The sequence below is a fragment of the Bos javanicus genome, chromosome 22 (assembly GCF_032452875.1).
Source record: "Bos javanicus breed banteng chromosome 22, ARS-OSU_banteng_1.0, whole genome shotgun sequence".
Taxonomy (NCBI): Eukaryota; Metazoa; Chordata; class Mammalia; order Artiodactyla; family Bovidae; genus Bos; species Bos javanicus.
The window spans coordinates 54,258,836-54,269,695 of record NC_083889.1 but is presented as its reverse complement, the minus strand read 5'-3'; the positions used below and the strand labels follow the sequence as shown (position 1 = coordinate 54,269,695).

The window sequence follows — 10,860 nt, the reverse complement described above, 5'->3', positions numbered from 1 at the left end:
CAACCATCTCATCCTCTGTCGTGCCCTTCTCCTGCCCTCAATCTTTCCCAGCATCAGGGTCGTTTCCAATGAGTCAGCTCTTCGCATCAGGTGGCCAAAGTATTGGAGTTTCAGCTTCAACATCAGTCCTTCCAATGAATATTCAGGACTGATCTCCTTTAGGATGGACTGGTTGGATCTCTTTGCAGTCCAAGGGACTCTCAAGAGTCTTCTCCAACACCACAGTTTAAAAGCATCAATTCTTCGGCGCTCAGCCTTCTTCACAGTCCAACTCTCACATCCATACATGACCACAGGAAAAACCATAGCCTTGACTAGACGGACCTTTGTTGGCAAAGTAATGTCTCTGCTTTTGAATATGCTATCTAGGTTGGTCGTAACTTTCCTTCCAAGGAGTAAGCATCTTTTAATTTCATGGCTGCAATCACCATCTGCTTATGATATATATATATTGTCAATTTTCTCCCCTTTAGAGCTTTCAAGATGAGACTCACACACAATATAAATGCAACTCGTGCATTTGGGGGCCTCCTGGTTGAGAAGATGGAGAAGGCATTCTGCCCTGGGTACCAACCCAGGGCTTCTGCCTGGCTGGTGAGCCTTCCCAAGTTTTGGGGAAGCCCAGTTCTTGCTTCTTGCCCTCTAAGAGATCCCAGCCAAGCTCCCCTAGGGTCTGGTCCGTAGCCAGCCTTTCTTATCACTCTTGTTTGGAAATTGCTTCATGTTTTATAACCACTCCCTGGTGTTTTGTAAGATTTCCATGTTTTATCAGTATTAAGGAGGCTGCTTTAGAGATGTTGTCATTTGATTACTCAGCCCGCCTTCATACTCTGGGGACAGAAGGGGGGGCCATTCTTCTAGCCATCAGAACATGCTTTCTATGAGCCTGTGTTCTACTCACAGGACAGCGTGTTGGAATTATTCGTCTATTCATGGGTTGAAGCAGTCTTTGTATTCCTTTTCCCCGGGGAATTGAAACTCCCCAGTGGATCTTCAAGAGAGCCCTGGGGAAGGAGCTGATTCATGAAGGAGAGTGTTTCAGCCTGGCATTTACTCACTGCATTTCATTAAACAAACAGGGTAAGGAGTTAGGAATTTTTATTGCCAGATGGAAAGAACATAATGTGAGCTGAAGCCCTTGCAGACTGACTGCAGAGGTCCTGGCATGGGCACCTCCTCCCGGCCTGGCCAGGTGTGCCCAGTGGAGAGAAGCGGCTGCCTAGACTTGGAGCTGCTGCCATATGGACAGAACAGCCGGGGCTTTCTTCTTTTGCTTTTTTCCAGTGAGAGTCCTCATGGGTGCCACCACAGTGCTGCCAGCGAGGTGGCGATCGGCCTGTTCCTCTTCCTCTGGCGCTGGTTGGCTGCCCGTGATGGAGCATTAACAGTGGGGCTGCGCAGCTGCAACCAGAACGTGAACACAGTTGAGAAGCCTTCAGTTTCGATGATTAAAGACATCGGAGAGTTCTGACAGACAGGTGAGGCTTTCCCAGTCCAGCTGCGCTACAGCTACCCGCCTGGGCCTGCTGGCGGAGCACTTCCAGTGCAGATTAGGCGGAGAAGCAGATGTCAGCATCTGTCTCTACCGCCCCATCCATACCTTTCCTTGAGGGCCACCCTACATGGAAGAAGCGTCCATCACAAATGAAACAAAATACAAAGTGAGCAGGGTCTCTCGCAGAGAGGCTTTCCTGGAATTGTCTGATTACTACAGCTCTCAGAATAAGGAAAGAGAACTGAAGGCAGAGACTGGCAAAGACTCGGGAAAATATTGTCCCAGAGAAATCCACTACTTCATCCAGAACTAGACCTGTCTTTAGTGGCCATTAAATCAGTGTTGGGGAGAAGAACTAAAATCAGCCAGAAGGCAATCGGGAGCCTGTGGGCGGGGGGCTCAGTGAGGGTGGGCATGGAAGGAATGGAGTGTTACAGAATATTCTAATTGCTTTTATTGTTTCTCTGATTCCTTGGTTTCTCAAATTGTGTAAATTCAAGTCTACAAAGCACATGAATTTCGAAAATTGACAGCAGTTTGCGTTTTGCTCAGTAAAGGCAGTGGTCTCCCATATAACTGCCAGTTCAGTTCAGTCGCTCAGTTGTGTCCGACGCTTTGCGACCCCATGAATTGCAGCATGCCAGGCCTCCCTGTCCATCACCAACTCCCGGAGTTCACTCAGACTCACGTCCATTGAGTTAGTGATGCCATCCAGCCATCTCATCCTCTGTTGTCCCCTTCTCCTCCTGCCCCCAATCCTTCCCAGCATCAGAGTCTTTTCCAATGAGTCAACTCTTCACATGAGGTGGCCAAAGTAGTGGAGTTTCAGCTTTAGGATCATTCCTTCCAAAGAACACCCAGGACTGATCTTCAGAATGGACTGGTTGGATCTCCTTGCAGTCCAAGGGACTCTCAAGAGTCTTCTCCAACACCACAGTTCAAAAGCATCAATTCTTCGACACTCAGCTTTCTTCACAGTCCAACTCTCACATCCATACATGACCACTGGAAAAACCATAGCCTTGACTAGATGGACCTTTGTTGGTAAAGTAATGTCTCTGCTTTTGAATATGCTGTCTAGGTTGGTCATAACTTTCCTTCCAAGGAGTAAGCATCTTTTAATTTCATGGCTGCAATCACCATCTGCAGTGATTTTGGAGCCCAAAAAATAAAGTCTGGCACTGTTTCCACTGTTTCCCCATCTATTTGCCATGAAGTGATGGGACCAGATGCCATGATCTTAGTTTTCTGAACGTTGAGCTTTAAGCCAACTTTCTCACTCCTCCTTCACTTTCATCAAGAGGCTTTTTAGTTCCTCTGCACTTTCTGCCATAAGGGTGGTGTCATCTGCATATCTGAGGTTATTGATATTTCTCCCGGCAATCTTATAACTGCCGGTTGAGTGTAAATCTATGCTATTCAATATTTTTTGAAGATAGTCTGGCAGTGTGTATTAACAGTCTTAAAAATTTCATGCCCGTTGACCTAATAATTGAGTTCTGGAAACGTCACCAAAGAGTAAAAACAGAAGTTCATCCCAGTATCGGTGCTTGTGCGAGAATGGCCGAGCGGCGCAGGAAACTAAAGGAATACCCTTGGCAGGGTCCTCTGTCAGAGACAGGGCTTCGGTCAGGAAAGAAAGGGACTCTGACCTGCGAGAAAGACAGCATCTTGGTCCCTCATATTCCTCTGGACGCTTTGGGCAGGCAGAAGAAACTCCCACCCTTAGAGAAGCGTTCCCCAGAGAAACACTATACCAGTTTCCACACAGGCACCATACTTGAGGCAGATTTCTCATAAAGTGATAACACCTTCCCTCCTTGGCTCCAGGCCCATAACTAGGGACTGATGACAGCCCAGCCTGAGCAGGGAAACACAGGCCCTGCCCTGGGAAGAAAGACATGACTCATCAAAATAGTTGCAAGACCTGCTTGGCAGGTACCAAGGAAACAGAGCTGGGAGTGGCTCAGAGGGTGCTGGGCCAGGGTCAGGGCTGGGCAGCGGCCTAATGTCCTGGCACAGACATCTGAAGTTTTCCTAACTCACTGCTGGGACGGCCCCTGAAACTGGGCCTCACTGGGCCAGGGTCAGGGCTGGGCAGCGGCCTAATGTCCTGGCACGGACATCTGAAGTTTTCCTAACTCACTGCTGGGACGGCCGCTGAAGCTGGGCCTCGCTGGACCAGGGTCAGGGCTTGGCGGGGCCTAATGTCCTGGCACAGACATCTGAAGTTTTCTTAACTCACTGCTGGGACGGCCCCTGAAGTTGGGCCTCACTGGCCCCTGGAGTAAATGAGGAGGAGGAGCCAGAACTGAACAGGCTGGAAGAGCAGCAGGCCTCCTCAGAGCTGGAAGATAAGTCAGGACCCAAGGCAACCACTGCTCCCCAAAGTGAGGAGGCCCGCAGGCAAGTCCAGAAAAATCAATAAAGCTTCGTGAAGCTCACTTTAAACAGGAGACACATATAGAATAAAAGTAAATAGAGGAAGAAAGATAAACCATGGTAACATTCATCAAAACAAAGCTACAGTAGCTATATTAATTTCAGACAGAGGAGACTTCAGAGCAAGGAAAGTTATCAGGAATAAAGAGGAACATTACATAATGATAAAGACATAAAAATAAAAAGACATAAAAATCCAAGAAGACATAAAAATCTGTAACGTGTATATGCCTAACAACACAGCATTAAAATACATGAGGTAAAAATCTTTGACAGAACAGCAAGGAGGAATACACGAATCCACTATCATAACTGGAGAATTCAACATGGCTCTGTCAGAGATGAACAGATGGAGCAGGCGGGAAATTGGTAAGGATGTGTTTGGACTCACCAACAGCATCAATGCGGATATAACGGACATCTGCAGACTGCTTCTGGGCTTCCCAGGTAGTACTAGTGGTAAAGAACCCACCTGCCAATGCAGAAGACATAAGAGATGGGAGTTCGATCCCTGGGTGGGGAAGATTCCGCTGGAGGAAGGCACGGCAACCCACTTCAGTATTCTTGCCTGAAGGAATCCCATGGACAGAAGGGCCTGGTGGGTTGCAAAGACAGTCCATAGTGTCGCAAAGAGTCGGACACTACTGAAGGGACTTAGCACCCACAGACTGCTTTATCCATCAACAGCTGGACACATTCGTCTCAAGCTCTCTTGGAAACATTTCATGCAGACAGACCACATTCTGAACCATAAAATGCACCTTAACAAGTCTAATAGAACAGAAATCATAGTGACCTGCTCCCAGACCACGATAGAATTATACTATAAGTCAATCACAGAAAGATAGCTGGAAACCACACACACACTTGGAGATTAAACAGCACAGTTTTAAGTAATACTTGGGTCAAAGAAAAAAATCTCAAATGAAATCTCATATTTTGAACTAAATGAAAATAAAAACACTACTTATCAAATTTGTGGGATGGATGTGCATTTAGGGATCCTAAAAATTTCACATTATTATACTAGCCATGCACAACCTCTCTAAGTTCTGCTGCTTTCTCTATTCCCTCATAGAACCCCTCTCTGTGTACCAGGAGTGCTAAGCAAAAGCAGTGCTTAGAAGGAAATTTAAATCATTAGGAAAAACAAAAGATCTAAAACCAATCATCTAAGCTCACACCTTAGGAAATTAGAAAAAGAAGAGCAAATTAAATCCAAAGTCAGCAGAGAGAGAGAAATTATAAAAAATCAACATAGCAATATAGATGTCAATGAAATTGAAAACAGAAAATCAACAGAGAAAATCAATGAAAAAAAAGCTTGTTCTCTGAAAAATTCCAGAGGAGGCAGAGCTTTGGATGGGAGCAATCTGCCACCAGCCCATTTCTTCCCTCGGGACCCACAGAATCTGGACACGGGCTAAAGATCAGACCTGGTACACAGAGAGGGGTTCTATGAGGGAAAAGAGAAAGCAGCAAAACTTAGAGAGGTTGTGCATGGCTAGTGTAATAATGTGAAATTTTTAGGATCCCTAAACGCACAACCGGGTTTATATTTGTTGAATTTTAAGGCCATTTGTGGAGGGTTGGGAAAAAGGTGTCAAAAAGGTAGATGCCCATCAATTCTATCCTACACAGCTAATCAGATTTTCCATTCCTGCGTGAGCTATTAACAGCTGAAGACATCAGGCAAGTGCAGAACTGGGCTGCACATGCAAGACTGACTCCTCCCAGATTTACAGGTCAGGTCATTTAGTGTCTCAGCCCTGGGGTGGGAGGAGGAAGGCGGCGGATGGAGGCTGAGGAGCCCTGAGGGCTGTGCAGCATCTCAGCCCCGTCCTCCAGCCTCCCACACCGTTACAGGCGGCCCGGCCACCCCACACCCAGGGTTCCACTGTGCAGAGATGTACTGGACGACATCCCTTATATGCGAAGTCTACAAAGAAATGACACAAATGAGCTTAGGGAAGAGACAGACTCATAGGCTTAGACGACACACTCGTGGTTGGGGGACGGGAAGAATGGGGGCGAGAGATAGGGAGTTTGGAATGGACACGTACACATTGCTGTATTCAAAGCGGATAACCAAAAGGACCTGCTGTATAACATGAAATTCTGCTCAATGCTATGTGGCAGCCTGGATGAGAGGAGAGCTTGGGGGAGAATGGATACATGTATATATGTATAATGGATACATGAGACCCGGAAACTATCACAACACTGTTAATCGATGATACTCCAATATAAAGTAAAAAGTTTTTTTTTTTTAATCCCATTGTGTAGGCAGGGTAGAGATTATTACCCTGTTTTATGAAAGAGATATCTGGGTCTGGAATAACTTGCCCCAGAAGACCCAAGTGCTGGATGTCTGAGCTCCGCTTAGAATCCAAGGCTCCCAGTTCTCTTTCCGCTAGGGTACTGCTGACCTTTAGGGACAAAACAACCAGAAATGTGGCCTCACGGAGCTGAGAACCTGGGCAGATGGTGCACCGCCTCCCGCGCTGTGTGTGCCCGAGGGCCTGGCACATGGGGGCAGAGGCAGTACTCGCTGCATGAATGACAGAACCAGGCCAACAAAAGCTTCGAAAAGGACCGAGTGCCTTTCCTAATGAGGGTCATGAGACCATGTAACAGGATGCTGGTCTTTGGCCCTTGCAGTATTCTTGGAGATGTGCAGCCTGGATGTTCTTACCTTTGAACAGAGTGTGGAAAGTTCTCTGCTCCGCAGGCGGGGCACGTTTCTGTTGACCAGGGCCAGCAGAGCCAAGAGGAAACATCTGTGCGCGACGAGGGTGGGGGTGGGGGATGTTTTCATCCTGCACGACATGGGTGGGGTGCCAGCGCTTGTTTTATAACTCAGATCTTCGGCAGCTCGGGAGGGAGAGAACAAAACTGAAATGTGCCTTTCGGGCCCTCTTCAGATTTTTCTGCCTCTGGCTTTGCTGCCAAAATGATTCTTTGCACGGGGAAACTGACGGGAGGAGACTGGGCCCGGAGGGTGGGGTGTGAGCGCACAGACCTTGGCTTTCACTTGTGAACAGTAACCCCGCATGGATCTCCTGGCTGAAGCGCCCCCTGCTTGGTGCCCTTCCGGCTGGTAGAGGTCTGGGGGATGGTGCAGGAGAAGGTCTTTTATGCTGGGAGGGTGAACTCCCCAGGCCCCACCAGGGCTGGTGGTGAGTCCACTGCAGGGGGCTGAAATGGGGCCAGGAAAACTAGGCCTGGACAAGAGGACCCAGGGGGTTAACGGCCCTAAGCCCAATGTGGGCAGCAAATGAGGTGTGCTGTGTCTACAAAGGGTGCCTTTCTGAATGGCGTGTCCATTCTGAACACAGGAGACACAGGCCCCTGTCCACAGCAGACTCCTTGAGAACACGCACAAACACAAACACAGGGAGGACCATGGCAAGCAGAATTTATCCAAAGATGCTTTCAAGAAGATAAAAACAAAGTCCAGGAACCATATCTTAGAAGGAAAGTTGGGAGGAAGAGGGGAAGGACCAAGAAGAGACAATCAAAGAGGGACAGGAAGGCCAGGTGCCAACATTTCAGTTCAGTCGCTCAGTTGAGTCTGACTCTTTGTGACCCCATGGGCTGCAGCACGCCAGGCCTCCCTGTCCATCACCAACTCCCAGAGTTTACTCAAACTCATGTCCATTGAGTCAGGGATGCCATCGAACCATCTCATCCTCTGTCATCCCCTTCTCCTCCTGCCTTCAATCCTTCCCAGCATCAGGGTCTTTTCCAATGAGTTAGTTCTTCACATCAGGTGGCCAAACTATTGGAGTTTCAGCTTCAGCATCAGTCCTTCCACTAAATATTCAGGACTGATTTCCTTTAGGATGGACTGGTTGGATCTCCTTGCAGTCCAAGGGACTCTCAAGAATCTTCTCTAACACCACAGTTCAAAAGCATTGATTTTTCAGCGCTCACCTGTCTTTGTGGTCCAACTCTCATATCCATACATGACTACTGTAAAAACCACAGCTTTGACTATACAGACCTTTGTCAGGAAAGTAACATCTCAGCTTTTTAATATGCTGTCTAGATTGGTCATACCTTTTCTTCCAAGGAGCAAGTGTCTTTTAATTTCATGCCTGCAGTCACCCATCTGCAATGATTTTGGAGCCCACGAAAATAAAGTCTGTCACTGTTTCCATTGTTTCCCCATCTATTTGCCATGAAGTGATGGGACTGGATGCCATGATCTTAGTTTTCTGAATGTTGAGTTTTAAGCCAGCCTTTTCACTCTCCTCTTTCACTTTCCTCAAGAGGCTCTTTAGTTCTTCTTTGCTTTCTGCCATAAGGGTGGTGTCATCTGTGTATCTGAGGTTATTGATATTTCTCCCGGAAATCTTGATTCCAGCCTGTGGTTCATCCAGCCTGGCATTTCGCATGATGTACTCTGCATATAAGTTAAATAAGCAAGGTGACTGCTTCCAAATCGGGAAAGGAGTATGTCAAGGCTGTATATTGCTGACATTTGCTGGCCCCTTAAATGCCTGTTCTGGTGAACCAGGGAACTGCCTCACCACAGGAGGACTTTATAACAAGCCAAGCGTCTAATGATGGAACCAGCTATTTTGTAGAGTAATGAGCTGCTTGTTCCAGGAAGGCTTTAAGCAAACACATGGAGATCAATGGAAAAGGACATCACATATCGAGAGGTGGTTAAAGCAGGCAGCCTCTTCCACTCAGCTTTCTAGCTCAGAGATTGAGGGACGGTGGGCCACTTGCCTCTGGAGAGGCCACCGCAGCCCTGCTGGCATAGAGGGTGCCTCGCACCCCCAGGGCCGCACAATGGCAGGGGCACATGGTGCAGTGACCGAGGGACTGGCCGGCTGAGAACAGTCCCAGGCAGGTCGGATGCAGCCTGGCTCCCATGTGGCTCCTGCAGGATAAGCCCCAGAGCAAAGGGTTCTAGGCTTCTGAGTGGCTCCTCTAGGACCTCCTCCCCAGCCTACCCAGGGCACGGCCTCCACAATCGGGCCTATCCTGACCTTGTACTCGGAAACAGACTCCTCCCGTTTCCCTGCTGCCCAAGAGCCGAGGACAGAAAATCAGGAACGCAATGGAGTTTTAAAAAGAAAAAGAACCATAATTTCTCTTGCCGTGTGCTACCCACCCAGAGTTCCAGGAAGCAAGACTCCCTGGTAGGTTGCTTAATCTTTGGTCCTTAACATTCCATTGAGGGCCCAGCTGAGAATATAAAGCCCCCTTGCACTCTGAGAACGTGAGGGCTAGCCAGGACAGGAAGGGCCGGGTGCACAGAGCTCCTGCTGTCCGCCCCAGGCTGCGGAGCTGGGGGACTGCAGGGTGGGGCCTGGCCCAGCAGGCTGCAGGCACGTCCCTGCCCAGATCAGATGGAGCAAGGTGGGGGTCCCTGCAAGAAAAGCCTGAGTTACACAGGGCTGCTTTTTCTTATGGAACCATCTAAAGCTCACACAAAATCTGCAACTACAGCACAGAGAACGTTTTTCCCCTGAGCCGTTTCCGAGGGAATCGTTGACCTGATGCCCTATCACCGCCTCCCGCTCTAGTGCGTGGTCCCTGCGGCCGAGGCCCCTCTCTTCCGTCATCACGACGGACCATCCTTGCCACATGCTCCTCACCCCGTCCCAGGGGCGTCCAGAGAGCAGGAGGGTCTGGTCCAGTGCACAGCGCGTTTGCCGTTCTGTGTCTGCGACCTCCTTCGTGTCCTCAGACGTGTCCTGGACAGTCCTGAAGACTGCTGGGCAGTTGCTGTGGAGAGAGCCCCTTGGTTGGGCTTGTGTGCTGTGCCCTCGGCAGGAGACTCCCCCACGCCCATCAGGTGCTCGGGGGCTGCAGGCTCTCTGTCAGGTCTGTTACTGACGATGCTGACCTCGGTCACTTCATTAAAGTGACGTCTGCCAGGCTTCTCCGTTGCAAGGGGGCTCTTTCCTCTTTGGAGTTAATAAGTATTTTGTGGGAAGATAATCTGAGACAATGAAAATATCCCACTGCTCGTCAGACTTCCAGTGTATTCACTTCTTTATTTGTATCTGTATGCGCTCAGGGTTTCCTATTTTACTGTTACCGTCACTGTTTTGATGCTCAAACTGTCCCCGATTTGGGCCCTAAGAAGCTCCTTCAAGCTGGTTCCGTGTCCTGCCACGTTCTCATCCTTCTTTAAACATTTTCTTATGTTCTGGCAAAATAACCTGTGCTGGGCTTAGTTTCTCCTTTTCCTGCCTCGGCCGTGGAATGAGCCGTTGCTCCAAGGTGCTGCGGTTTCTTTTCGTGGAAAGCTGTACTGAGAAGCCGGCGCTTGAATGCCAGGCATGCTCAAGCCTTTGGTGGGGCCGCTGCTCCACCCAGACGTCTAGCTGGGGGACTGATGTGCACATTTCCGTGGACAGTTGCAGATTCAGCTTCATGTGTCAAAGTCCGTAACTGCACACCAAGAGCTCCAATTTCAATCCTACACTGTAGGAAACATTCTCTATGTTTTCTCTGTGTATTTGTACCTCCCTTTTCCGACAATGAGAAACCTGGCTCCCGTGGTCTTTTTTTTTCTCCCGTGGTCTTTAATAAATGCACTTACTTGATGTGTAACCACTCTCTCCCATGTGCCCCCACCCGCTCTCCCACGCAGATCTCTTCTTCTCGCCTGGACTCCAACACTCCACGGAGGACCTCTGTTCCCCCGGGGGTGCCCCTTCCACCCTGTTGTGTCCTGACACCCCACACCGGCTCCCCTTCCTGGGGACATTCTTTCCTCCCTGCTCCATCTCTGACACCACTCTGGGACACCAGGCTGCCCCTTTCCCACCGTGGTCACCTCGGCTTCAGGAAAGGATGGGTGACAGAGAGTGAGTCAAGAAAGGTCTTCTTTGTATTTTTAAACATGCATCAAGAACACAGACGCAGAACTACAAAAGAATCGCAGCAAACACTCC

General features: G+C 49.0%; 1 long non-coding RNA gene across 5 annotated transcripts in view; it reads right to left on the bottom strand.

The window, feature by feature from the left end:
• LOC133235506 (uncharacterized) overlaps positions 1-10,860 on the bottom strand; it is a 42,168-nt gene that overhangs the window by 12,519 nt on the left and 18,789 nt on the right. For 2 of the 5 annotated variants that reach the window (XR_009732569.1, XR_009732571.1), the window contains one exon: positions 4,329-4,409. The exons of 2 other annotated variants lie outside the window; for them this stretch is intronic. This is a non-coding gene — a long non-coding RNA (uncharacterized LOC133235506). Of the gene's footprint in view, positions 1-4,328; positions 4,410-6,632; positions 6,812-10,860 lie in introns of all 5 variants that reach the window. One more of the 5 variants, XR_009732570.1, reaches the window with a different exon arrangement.